This window comes from Molothrus ater, chromosome 22 (assembly GCF_012460135.2).
Source record: "Molothrus ater isolate BHLD 08-10-18 breed brown headed cowbird chromosome 22, BPBGC_Mater_1.1, whole genome shotgun sequence".
NCBI lineage: Eukaryota > Metazoa > Chordata > Aves > Passeriformes > Icteridae > Molothrus > Molothrus ater.
The window spans coordinates 5,161,761-5,175,024 of NC_050499.2; the positions used below are offsets into that span (position 1 = coordinate 5,161,761).

Genomic DNA, 13,264 nt, shown 5'->3' on the forward strand with positions numbered 1-13,264 from the left:
TTTGGGACCATTTTGGTTCATCTTGGGTTCATTTTGGGACCATTTTGGGTTCATTTTGGTTCACCTTGGGTGCAGCCCTGGCTGGGCTCTTGTGCTGCCCAAGGTGGATCCATTGAGAATATTCTTTTAATAAATCCCTGCTTTATTCTTTAATTCTGTCCAGCCTCTGTTCTAGCTCAGCCTTCATTACTCCCTCGCAAGTGGCTGAATGAGGCTTTCTTGGCCAGAAGAGCCGTTTTGGAGCAAATTAAGATTTGTTGGGTGCTTGTTAAAGACCTCTTGGGCATCAGGTATGCTGGTGATGGGTAGTTGCTCATAGTGAAGGAAAGCTGTTTTATCTGGGGTTTGTCACCTGTGCCAACGACCAACGGGCATCTCTCTGTGCTTCCTAAATAAATAAATGCCCACAAGACGCCACTTCCTGAGGGTTTGCTCCTTTCTTGGGGACAACAAATGAATATTTTGCACAAATATTCCTGCTCCACGTGGTGGGCCAGATCCTAATCTGCCTTCGCCCTCATTTCCCTGCTCTGCTGGGGCCTTGCCTCTTGTGTAAATACAAAAACCCTTCCAAGCACTCTCAGTTCCAAATATCTGTGTGTCCACATGCATCACAAAGATCAGGGAGACAGAACAGATGCAGCATTTTGGGACTGGTTTGGGAGCAAGGAAAGGTTGGGGAGCATTGAAAGGTTGGGAGAGCAGCAGCTTCTCCCCCTTTTGGAACTGGTTTGGGAGCAGGGAAAAGTTTGGGAGCAGGGAAAGGTTTGGGAGCAGGGAAAGGTTTGGATGCTTTGAGATTTGGATATTTGGGAGAAGGGAAAAGTTTGGGAGCATGGAAAGGTTTGGGAGCAGGGAAGCAGCAGCTTCTCCTCGTTTTGGAACTGGTTTGGGAGCAGGGAAAGGTTTGGGAGCAGGGAGAGGTTTGGGAGCAGGGAAAGGTTTAGGAGCAGGGAAGCAGCAGCTTCTCCTCGTTTTGGAACTGGTTTGGAAGCATGGAAAGGTTGGGGAGCATGGACAAGTTTGGGGAGCAAGGTTTGGGGAGAAGATTTTCCCCCTTTTGGGACTGGCTTGAGAGCAGGGAAAGTTTTGGGATCATGGAAAGGTTTGGGATCATGGAAAGGTTGGGAAAGCAGCAGCAGCATTCTGCACTTTCTGGGGCTGGTTTGGAAGCATGGAAAAGTTTCAGAGCATGGAAAGGTTTGGGGAGCAGCAGCATTTTCCCCCTTTTGGAGCTGGTTTGAGAGCAGGGAAATGTTTGGGATCATGGAAAGGTGGGGGAGCAGCAGCTTCTCCCCCTTTTGGAACTGGTTTGGAAGCATGGAAAGGTTGGGGAGCATGGAAAGGTTTGAGAGCATGGAAAGGTTTAGGGAGCAAGGTTTGGGGAGCAGCAGCATTTTCCCCCTTTGGGACTGGTTTGAGAGCAGGGAAACATTTGGGATCATGGAAAGGTTTGGGGAGCAGCAGCTTCTCCCCCTTTTGGGACTGGTTTGGGATCATGGAAAGGTTTGGGGAGCTGCAGCTTCTCCCCCTTTTGGGAGTGGTTTGGGATCATGGAAAGGTTTGGGGAGCTGCAGCTTCTCCCCCTTTTGGGACTGGTTTGGGATCATGGAAAGGTTTGGGGAGCAACAGCTTCTCCCCCTTTTGGGACTGGTTTGGGATCATGGAAAGGTTTGGGGAGCAGCAGCTTCTCCCCCTTTTGGGACTGGTTTGGGATCATGGAAAGTTTTGGGGAGCAGCAGCTTCTCCCCCTTTTGGGACTGGTTTGGGATCATGGAAAGGTTTGGGGAGCAGCAGCTTCTCCCCCTTTTGGGACTGGTTTGGCAGCATGGAAAGTTTTGGGGAGCAGCAGCTTCTCCCCCTTTTGGGACTGGTTTGGGATCATGGAAAGGTTTGGGGAGCAGCAGCTTCTCCCCCTTTTGGGACTGGTTTGGGATCATGGAAAGTTTTGGGGAGCAGCAGCTTCTCCCCTCTGAATTTCTGGGAGATGTAGGATTTATCCCCCCCAGGCTGTGGTGATACTGAGAGTCCCATCAGATGCTCGAAGCATTTGGAAACTTGCCAGCAGCGAGGGGTCAAAAGGGAGGAATTTTTTTCCATGAAATCCATAAAAAAAAAAAAAAAAAAAGTAGAGCAAGGCAGGGGAAGAAGGAGGCTGAAGCGAGGAGCTGTGGCAGAGGTGGATGCGGCCCAGCTCAGCCAGGAGCGAGCTGCACTTCCCCTCGCAGGGCCCCCTGTGCACATGCCAGAGCTGCCTGCAGCCCCGTGCAGCTCCAGTGCCAGCCCCAGCTGTGTGCAGCTGTGTCCAGCTGTGCCTCCCAGCCCCTCGCCGCTGGATTTTCACACAGGAACTGCCCCTTCCCAAAGGGCTCCCAGCTCATTGCTGCAGCCTGACAGCGTGGAGAGCACAGCCTGGCGTTGGGAGGGTGCTTTGGGGAGGTTTTACACCCCCAAATAATTCACTTGGGGTTTTTCCCAGTCCCACACCCTCCTGCCCCCTTCCCTTTAGGAATGCCTCATCCTTGCTCTTCCTTTTCACCTCACTGCGTTTCCCTTCTGGAGGATTGGGATGTGAAGCCCCAGAAGGGCAAGGACACAAATCTGCTCTGTGACCAGGGACAGGACCTGGGGGAACGGCTGGAGCTGTGTCAGGAGGGGTTTTGTTGGATTTTAGGACAAGATTCTCCCCCCAGAGGGTGCCAGGCTCTGAGCAGCTCCCCTGGGAATGGGCACCAAGGCTCCAGGACAATGCTCTGGGGCACAGGCTGGGATTTTGGGGATGGGGAAGGGTCAGGAGATGTTCTGGAGGACCCTTGTGGGTCCCTTCTCACTCAGGATATTCTGTGATTCCATGGAATCAGAGCCCCAGGGCCGTGTCCTCCTAAACACCTGCAGGGACACTCTCCCATGGGATTTGTCACCCTACGGTGCCCACGTTGCATGGCAGAGTCCCCAAACCCCCAAATCTGTGCTACAAACTGCAGGCAGAGAATAAAATCTCCCTTTTCCCTAAATCATTCCTACAAACTTCAGGCACAGAATAAAATCTCATTTTTTTCCCAAATCTGTGCTACAAAATTCAGGCACAGAATAAAATCTCCCTTTTCCCTAAATCTGTGCTACAAACTGCAGGCAGAGAATAAAATCTCCCTTTTTCCTTAAATCTGTGCTACAAACAACAGGCACAGAATAAAATCTCCTTTTTCTGTCCTACAAACTGCAGGCACGGAATAAAATCTCCCTTTTCACCCTTGATGTGCAGGTGCTTCGCAACAAATGGCATAAACCCAAGGAAAATGAGAAAGAAGAGAAGAAGAAGAAGAATATTTGAAATGTTTTTATTATTTTAGAGGCTGGCTGGTGATTGGATTGGATGATTTTAAGGGTTTTTTCCCAAGCTGAATGATCCCATGAAGTTTGCTGGATAATGTTAAAGGAGAATCTCAGACTCAGGAGCAGAAGGTACAGAAGTTTTGTTATTTTCACTCCTATTTTCACTTGATCCTAAATCTGTGAGGAGGAAAACTCCATTTTACCATGGGTGCGGAAAAAAAAAAAAGTACAAACAAAAAACCCCCAGTCTTTTCCAATGTCTTTATTTCTGGCAGTTTGGGGATATTCAGGAGTGGCAGAGTTTGTTCTTGCATATAGGAAAGTTTTATTGCTTCCCCTTCAGTGCAGCCTGGGCTGTGTCTGTCCCCTCAATTTCCCCTTTTGCTACTGGGACGAGGAAACGAAGAGAAAGGAGGGAAACACCAAAAAAAAAAGCAGCAAAAAAACCCCAATGGAAACCCAAATCTACCTCCAGACAGCTGATTCTGCCTTCCCATACACGATTTGAGAGGAGCTGGGCGGGGACTGCCTGTGCCACCCTCTGCCAGGGGTTTTGTCTCTGCAGCTCTCGCAGCTCTTGCAGAGACTTGTCCCAAAAAATTCACATAGCACAGCCAGACCTGCCAGGAACGCTGCTCTTTCCTCGGTTTTCCAGGGGATTTGAGGAGCACGGGGAGCTGCCTGGAAACTCAGATTGCAGGGAGAATTTCCCTGCACAATGGGCTGCATTCAAAGAGGTTTTCTCCAAATGCGGCGCGGCGGCCAAGTCCAATTTCCAATGAAAAATTAAAAATGACTAGATGAAAAATCATTAAATGAAAAATTTCCAAATATTAAATGAAAAACCATTTCATTTTGTATGATTTTTTTCCTTTTTTTTTCCTCCTAATCCCATCATCATTTTCTGAACCCCTCTGCTGGTTTGAAATGCAGCTCCTTGCCCTGGTGCCACCGTGCATGGAAGAAAGGCTGACCTGGGCACTGGGTGGGACAATGCCAGGATTCCCAAAGTCCTTCCAGTCCAATCCCTGCTCTGAGGCTGCTTTTCAAGGAGTTGGGAATATCCCTGTTTTGCCCTTGCTGTAGGATGTCCTTGCACGGCGGCCAAGTCCAATTTCCAATGAAAAATGCAAAATTATCAAATGAAAAATTTCCAAATGCTAAATGAAAAATCATTTCGTTTTGTATGATTTTTTTTTTCCTTTCTCCCCCCCTAATCCCAAAGCATTTTTGTGCTCTGAACCCCTCTGCTGGTTTGAAATGCAGCTCCTTGCCCTGGTGCCAGCGTGCATGGAAGAAAGGCTGACCTGGGCACTGGGTGGGACAATGCCAGGATTCCCAAAGTCCTTCCAGTCCAATCCCTGCTCTGAGGCTGCTTTTCAAGGAGTTGGGAATATCCCTGCTTTGCCTTTGCTGTAGGATGATGGATGTGCTTTCCACAGTGGAGAATTTGGGTTTCGCTTCCGTCTGAGGGTTGCTGTGATGCAGCACAGAAACACCATCCCCTCATGGGGTGCTGGTGGTGCTTTTGGGGTGGGAATTTGGGATCCCACCCCTCTGGAGCTCCCACAGGGACGTCCTGGACTCTCCTTTACCCCACGGACACGCTGAGCTTGGCCAAGCTGAGCTTTTCCCCATGTTCCCACACCCCATTTCTGGTCAGGAAAGTCAATATCTTGGCTTTTGTCCCTTTTGGGATTGCCAGGAAGTGAAGACATCAAACAAGCAGGACCTGGTGGGCTCCAGAGGCGTCCTGGAGCCATTAGATATGGCTGGCATTTGATCCAACAACTGAGGCTTTCCTGGTTTATTGATTCCCCCTCTCCGTGCCCGTGCACGCACAATGGGCCCCATTATCCACCCCAGAGAAGGGCAGATGTTTCCCACCCCAAAAAATTCATTTCTCTCGGGCTGACACAGAGAGGACCTCCAAGGTGCACGTTTCTGGGGTTTATGGACATTTGGGGAGCAGAGAATTCCCTCATTGCACGGTTTGCTCACGTTCCCATCAGGAGTAAAAGCTGGGATGGTGGAGGGGAGCGGCTGCTCTCAGCTGGAGCCTGCTCAGGGCTCTGGGCATGGGCACACCTGGGCTTTGGGAGAGGCTTTTTTCCATTAAAATAATCTCCTGATTGTTGGTGTTGGTAAAAAAAACGCTCTTGGAGGGGATGGGATTGGTGTGCAAGTGGTTAAAGGGGGATCTCTGGGTGTAAAAAGGGAATTCTGGGTGTAAAAGGGGTTCAGATAGGTCTGAAAGGGGAACTTTGGGTCTAAAAGGGAATTCGAGGTTTAAAAAGGGTTCAGCTAGGTCTAAAAGGAGATCTCTGGGTCTAAAAAGGGCATTCTGGGTTTAAAAGGGGTTCAGCTAGGTCTGAAAGGGGATCTCTGGGTCTAAAAGGGGATCTCTGGGTCTAAAAGGGAATTCAAGGCTTAAAAGGGGTTCAGCTAGGTCTGAAAGGGGATCTCCGGGTCTAAAAGGGAATTCTAGTTTTAAAAGGGGTTCAATTGGGTCTGAAAAGGGATCTCTAAGACCAGAAGGGGATTTCTAGGCCTAAAAGGGGATTTCTAGGTCTGAAAGGGAATGTCTGGGTCTAAAAGGGGCAAAAAAGGGAAATTCTGATGTTTTCCAGGTGTGCAAAATGGGATCACGTTCTCCTGCAATGAAGTGGAAGCAGAGAACACCTAATTTCTAAATATGAAGCCACCAAAATATTGATAAAGGAACACTTTTCATTGAAGCTGTTGCCTCCCTGTGAAAAACCATTGTTTTGGAAAAGCCCACCAATTTATTGACTCTTTCAACTCAAGATGGAGCATTCCTGAGGTGGAGGTGTGCTTTCCATCCTCTTCCAAATTAAATGCTCCAATTACCCATTTGGAAATAACTTTTCCATTTCTGTATAGCACGAATACTTTTTTTTTTTAAAAAAAAAAAAGTCAAAATAGAAATGGAGTTTCTTTGGATCTTAGTTGGAGCTGGGCAAGAAATATTTTGTGTGGGAACTGAGAGGATCTTTGAGCCTTCTCAACCTTTTGAGCCCTCCTCCTTCTGATTTTCCAAAATCCACCTCAAAAATGTGGGGGGGCGGGGGGGAGGGGAAAAAAACCCCAGAAATGCAGGAGAGATTCCAGCTTACAAGGAGCAGCTCAGTGTGAAGGTCAGCTCTCCGTGTTCTTGCGCAGCACGTGCCAGAATATTTCACTGCTGGGACAGAAAGTCTGTATTTAAGCGGCAATAACTCACGGGAGGGACTGACAGGCTGGAATGCACCTGGTTCGGGCCGCTGGTTGCTAATATCATTCCCAGTTTTCCCCGCTGAAAGGCAGCTGGGATAGTTTATGGGATGTCCAGCTTTTCTTAGGGCTGTTTCACTTTAAATATGCCCCCAAATTTAAACTCGTGGGGTGGGATCCCCCGAGGGACAGATCAATTCAGGAGCGAGGTGGAAAAGCCTCTGTGTTTCCCACGTGGCTGTGCCAAACTTGTCCCTTTAAGGACACCCCCCAAAAAACCACCCAGAACCTCCCCAAAAATCACCAGTTGCTTCTGGAAATCGAGGCCAAGCTCCCGAGCTGGCAATGTTGTTTAAAAACAAAGGGCCTCGATGAGATGAGAATTATTTTAACACTTGGGAACGCTGCCAAGTCATTTCCTTCTCCTTTATTGATTTTTTCCGTTGCCAGTAAATATATCTGCGGCAGCAGGATGAAAGGAGAGGGGGGGAAAAGCAAAGTGTTAAAAAGGAGACTGAAACAAGATATGTGCCCTGAACCTCTGAGAAAGGAGGAGGACATTTTAAGGCAGAAGGAAGCAGGGGATTCATGGAGGCATTTCACGGGGTTAGACGTGGTAGCAGACAGCCCAATATTATTTTCCTTGCCTGATCCTTTACTTAGATTGGCTCCTGTTTCTTCCCCTCATTGTGCAGTCCCTGTGTGAGCTGCTCTCCGTGCAAAGACATTCCACCTACATTCCTTTGCCACCGGCTGAGAGGAGGGGGGAGTGCAATTATGTGGGCAAGCGAGACACAAAAGGCTCTGCTCCACAGCTCAAGCTCATAAACTTCAGTTCACTTTTTCCCCTTAAAAAAAAAAATATTTAAAACCCCTCAAAAAACCAACCAAAAAAAAAAACCCAAAAAAAAAAAACCAAAAACCCACAAGGCTCTGTTCCTCTCCTACCAGCCTGCAAGTGAAGGGTTTGGAGCTGGAACCATCCTACCTATAAATATTTCCCTCCCCAGCACTCTGTAGAATAAATAGGTTTTGATTTTTTGGCAGCATCCACTCTTCTCTCTGTTTTTTTTTTTGTTTGTTTGGTTTTTTGTTTGTTTTTTTTTTTTTTTTTTGTTTTTTTACCTGCAATCTTCTCTGTGCTAATCCCAGAATCCCAGAATGGTTTGTGTTGGGAAGGACCCCAAAGATCCTCTCATTCCAACCCCTGCCATGGGCAGGGACACCTTCCACTGGAGCTGGGAACAGATTGATTGAAAAGTTCCTGGGATTGAAAGGCGTCCCAGGAACACCTTCCACTGGAGCTGGGAACAGACTGAAAAGGTCCTGGGATGAAAGGGCCATCGGTGAATCATTTTCCAGGGGTATTTATGTCATAACGTTTATTGGGATCTAATGGGGGCCATTACGGCATTTATCCAAGCAGTTTCCAGGCTGCAGGTGTGACCCTGCTTTTCTCCATCCTGGAGGGTTGTGTGACCATCCTGGGCATGTCCCACCACCGGCACCTCTGGGAGGAGGCCTGGAGCTGCCTCTGAAAGCCCTGGGGGACACAAAAACCCAGCGGTGGTGAAATCCTCCAGCTGAGGAAGCCGCGGTGCGGAACCAACTCTTTGGGAGCTCACACGAGCTGGATCTTTTCCAGGTGAGCATCCTCAGGGCTGGGAGCAGGGCAGGGTTTTGTTGTCCCACTTGTGAGCTCTGAGCTTCATTAGCTGGGCTCTCTCCATGAGCAGGGCTGTGGAAATGCTGCTGCCCTGCTCTCCCTATTGATTTCTGTGCCCCTGCACTCCTTCTTCCCATTTTGTCTAATAAGCAAATTTCATTACCTGACTTCACAATTTTTCCTCTGGGCCATTAGAATTGCTTGACTGTATTCCTGGCAGAGCCCTTAATTAGAGATGGATCAGAACTGATGTCATTAAAGTGATCCATTAACCACACTCTTCCTTTCACTCCAAATGCAGGTGGCTCACAGAAAATGTGACCTGGATCCAAATGGCCACTGAGTGCTGAGCCCCAAACCTCCTCAGACAGCAAAAAATGGAGAAGAAAAGTCAAATTTAACCTTCCACAGGTCGTGCCTCAGTTGTCCTGACACAGGAAACATTTCTAGGTTTATCCTGCAACCAGAGCATTTGTGGGGTGTAAATTATTTCATTTCTCACTGTGCTTTTTGGAAGGCTGGGCCTTTACTCCAACAAGGTAAAACTGTTATCATTTTTCCTCTAGTCACATAAAAAAATCTTCTGAGACACAGACTTTCTTCTTTAGGCATCCTTGAGAGCTCTCTGGAAGCCGGTCCAGCTTTTATATTTCCCTATAAACCCCAATTAGGTTGGGCTCCATATGCTGAGAGAGACATTTTGGCTTTCTGCTGCCTTGTCCAGCAGCCTGGCACTTGCTGAAATAAATTACAGCTCTCTTTTGAGCTGGACGTGGCCAGAGGTGGACACAGAGGAGCTGAACACGATGATCTCAGAAGAGATGCTCTGAATTAAGCAGGAGGTTGCTAAGCCACGAGACTGCTGCAGTCTCCAACCAAAGTTACAGCGCTGAGTCCTTGCACAAAATGGGCTTTTCCAAGCAAAAAACGTCTGCAAGGACACAACCTGGGCTGGTTATGGCTGGAAAAAACTCCTGAAGTCACCCAGGGTTTCATCTCGCACCTCGTACAGCATCCACCAGCAAAACCAAAGAGCATCCCTTGCCCCAAAATCTGGAGCCTGAGACTGAACTCTGCCCGGCTCCCTGCTTATTTTTATTTATATAGACATTAAAATAAAAATCATGTTTTATTTCCCCCATTCTTCATGGGCTGCCCCAGTTTTTCCCCGAGGATGGCTCAGTGCATATCTCACATCATCATTTCGAGGGCTGAGACTGGGTGGGCTTTAAGGTCCCTTCCAACCCAAACCATTCTAGCATTTCATGATCTTTCTAGAAAGTTTTTCCCACCTCTCCACCAGCCAGAGAGGGTTAATTTGGCCTTTCCCTGGACCTAGCAGGGCAGCACCTGCTAGCAGGGTGGGGCGTTCCCTTACACAGCTTGTCAGAGGCAGATTATTATTATTATTATTATTATTATTATTATTATTATTATTATTATTATTATTATTATGTGAAATCACACGTTCCTTTGTCTGTGTCCTACCCCACAACCTTCAATCCAGCCTTGCTTGGTCTCTCAGCCCTCGCTGCCAATTTTGCTGCTTTCCCCTGTTTGCAGAAACCTTAACTCTGTGTTTGAATTGGCCTGCAGGATGTGTTTGAGGAGGACCAGGGACTGAACAAAAATGGGAGCCTCTCATCCCCCCAAAAAAGAAGTGTAATTTGCCTTTAAAGGCTCTTAAACAGCAAACACATTCTGTCTGATCCTCCTTAATAAAGTATCCCAGCAGTGCTACAGTGCCTTATTTGAGGTCTGTGCAGTCTCATTAAATTTGATGTGTCACAGAGGGCTTGGACATGTGAAAAGGAGGCTGCAGGAACCAGGATTGAAGTTTGCCAGATTTGCTAAGGGAAAAATGATTCATTATGGCTTTTCAAAATGGACAGACACCCTTCAGGCTCCCCGCTCCGCTGACGGCGAGAGCAGCGATGGCGGCGCGGCCACCGCAGCCTGCAGATTTAACCCTTATTAACAGCTGCTCCAATTAAGGATTCGGTTTGATCTGGGGAGATGTGCTCACCCTCGTGTGCTCCCAGTGAGGGAGAGGAAGGTTATTAAAGATTGAAGGGCTGGATGGTGCGGAGGGAGCGCGGGGAGGAGGGCGGAGGCTCCAGGGTGTGCTCAGGTGCTGCAGAGCCAGGACAGATGCTCAGAGCACATCCTGCATCCCAGAGCCTTGGCAAAGGGACAGGAGGTGCTGGGAAGTGGTTTTGGGCCACCCCTGAGGCGTAGCTCTGGTTTGAGGCTGGACTGTGCTGGTGCCATGGGGCTGAACAAGGACCACGTTGGTGGAGCCGTCTCCTCCTCATCTCCATGCAGAAGAAGAGATTTCCTTCCTTCCCTTCCTTCCTTTCCTGTGGGACACTTTCCTCCCTTTCCTTCCTTTGCTTCCTTTTCCTTTCTTCCCTTTCATTCTTTTCCTCCCTTTCCTTCCTTTCTTTCCTTTGCTTCCCTTTCCTTTCTTCCCTTTCATTCCTTTCCTTCCTTTCCTTCCTTTGCTTCCCTTTCCTTTCTTCCCTTTCCTTTCCTTCCTTTCTTTCCTTTCTTTCCTTAATTTCCTTCATTTCCTTCATTTCCTTCCTTTCTTTCCTTTCCTCTCTTTCCACCCTTTCCTCCCTTTCCTCCCTTTCCATCCTTCTCTGTTCAGGGGGATCTCCTGGAGATCTGGTTTCACAGATTTGTGCCTTGTGGGGCTCAGTAGGTGATGCCTCTGGGGCACAAGACCCTGTTGATGCTTTGGAGCTTGAGTTCCAATCAGTTCTCACCCAACTGATGTGGATCATTCCCTTAAGAGCTGGACCCTTCTGATGCCTTAAGGTTGAGCTTTCGTATTTCCCAGCCTCTGCACTGCATTGGTGTGTGACTCTGAACTCCATACAAAGTGTCACCAAGTTCTCCCCACAGCTCAGCCCCACAGAACAATCCTTGTCCAGCCCCAGAACCAAGGACACCGCTGCAGCTCCAGCCCAAAAAGTGCAAACAACAGAGAACTGAGCAAAAAACAACAGAAAATTGAACAACAGAGAGCAAACTGGGAGGATGGGACTTCATCACCTGGAGCTGGAATTGGACAATGAATCCAATGTGGAAATGGACCAAAACTTATAAAAATGTGAAAACTCGTGACTCTGAGTCCATCTTGGGTGTAGCCTTGGCTGTGCTCTCATTCAGCCCAAGGTGTGTCATTTAAAACTCTTTTAATAAACCCCCACTTTATTCTTTAACTCTGCCCCGCCTCCGTTCCAGGCAGACTCTCAAGACATCACCTCCAGCTCAGGATTCTGTGATCTGGGCATAAAAGTGGCTCAGTCCTGAAGGAAACATCTCAGGTACCTCCCCTGTGCTTTTCTGGTTTGTGCTTTTCTCTCTGCACCTTTTCTGTGCTGGGTGAGGAGGAGGCAGGGGTGGAAGGTGGTGCGGGGATGGTGCCAGCACAGGGTGATGATGTTTTGGAATACAGTAAAAAACAGCTTAGGAGGGACACCTAAAAGGAAAGTGAGCATAGCTGGATGCTGTCCTGGGCCAGTGACTCCAGGAGCAGCAGGAATGAGGGAATTTAGGGATTCCCACACTGCCCTTGTGATGGGAGCAGTGACACAGCCAGGACTGAAGGCATGGAAACCTTCACTTCACCTTTAGGTGTTAACTTTGGGCAAAAGGCTGCAAAAATGAGCAACAGGCTCCTCACACATTGCACCCCCTTCCTCTCCCTCTGAGAGCCTGCAGCCTAAAATTCACAATAAAGCCACATTTCAAGTCAGGACACCAGAGGGAAAAAACAAAAGGAGAGGCAGGAAAGCTGATCTGGGGGATCCATGTCTATTCCTTAGGATAGCAACAAAAAGGAGCCAACCCACCACGGGGGATTTCTTGATGCTGCAAAGAATTCTCCTGATTTGTGGCATCTGAGTGAGGGGGCCAAAAAGAAAAAACATTTGTGCTTTTAAAAAGGTTGTAAATCACGCCCCGAATGTTCACCATTTACATTTTAAGTGAAATAGGATGTCAAACCATTTTGCTTTATGTTTATTTTCAAATACCGTACGCTTTACTGTCCACTTTCTGCAGTGCCTGTGCCATTTAAATCATATTGTATATAGCCCAAGATGCAGGGGAATATAAATCTCCCAGGGTGTGTGTATACACCAATTATTCTTGGGAAATGCAGCCAGCCAGAGTTCACAGTACCTGAGATACACGAATTCAGTGGCCATGATATTTCTGGGCATCTTTTTAGTGGGGGGGGATTCCTGCCCAGCATAGATTTAAGGGTAAATCCACCAGGTTTGGTGGTGTGCGATGCAGGTTAAAAAATGCATGCAAAATGAGATATTTTAATTTTAGGGAGCAAATTTCAGCTGTAGGCACATACAGATGCTGCGTGATAAATAAAGTCTCTCAACTGCATATTTAAACAAAGCATTAAAGCCTTCACACTTCCTGTTGGAGAAGTATTTTATTCCTTCCCCTTTATTTATACAGCGTGGCAGCAAGAGCAGGAATAAATTTCATCAGCTTCTCGCTGCCTCATCGCCAGCAGAGACACAGAGGAACAAGATGAAACATTGTTCAAATAAAATGTGAATTTAACTCGCATGCCTTGTCCAGTAAAACACGGCGGGACCTGGAGAGGGAGAGGGGCCAGGGGAGGGATGCTCTGGGTGTGGGCCAGCACTGCACGAAGAGTTGGAATATTTGGTGGGTGCAAATCCTGCTCTGCCTTTGGTGGGGGTACCAGGATCCAGGATTTGTGCTGGGCTCCATCCCTGGGAGCAGGCACAGCCATTCCCTGGGTGCTGGAGCTGGGGAAATTTGGTTTTTCTTAGATCTGTGCCTGGTTTTTGCTTGACTCAGCCTTTAACAAGGTGGGGGTACCAGGATGCAGGATTTGGGCTCAGCTCCATCCCTGGATCCATCCTGGGAGCAGGCACAGCCATTCCCTGGGTGCTGGAGCTGGGGAAATTTGGGTTCTCTTGGATCTGTGCCTGGTTTTTGCTTCACTCAGCCTTTAACAAGGTGGGGGTA

The 13,264-nt window shown here is 48.1% G+C and overlaps 2 long non-coding RNA genes across 2 annotated transcripts; both read left to right on the forward strand.

Moving 5' to 3' along the window:
• The first annotated feature begins 17 nt into the window (after positions 1–17).
• LOC118695814 (uncharacterized) lies at positions 18–6,395 on the forward strand. The gene is made up of 3 exons (XR_004981590.2): positions 18–290; positions 3,263–3,462; positions 5,964–6,395. It is a non-coding gene; the product is annotated as an uncharacterized LOC118695814 (long non-coding RNA).
• A 1,334-nt stretch (positions 6,396–7,729) lies between these two features.
• Positions 7,730–12,835, forward strand: LOC118695816 (uncharacterized). The gene is made up of 3 exons (XR_004981592.2): positions 7,730–8,212; positions 8,535–11,568; positions 12,722–12,835. It is a non-coding gene; the product is annotated as an uncharacterized LOC118695816 (long non-coding RNA).
• Positions 12,836–13,264: the final 429 nt, after the last annotated feature.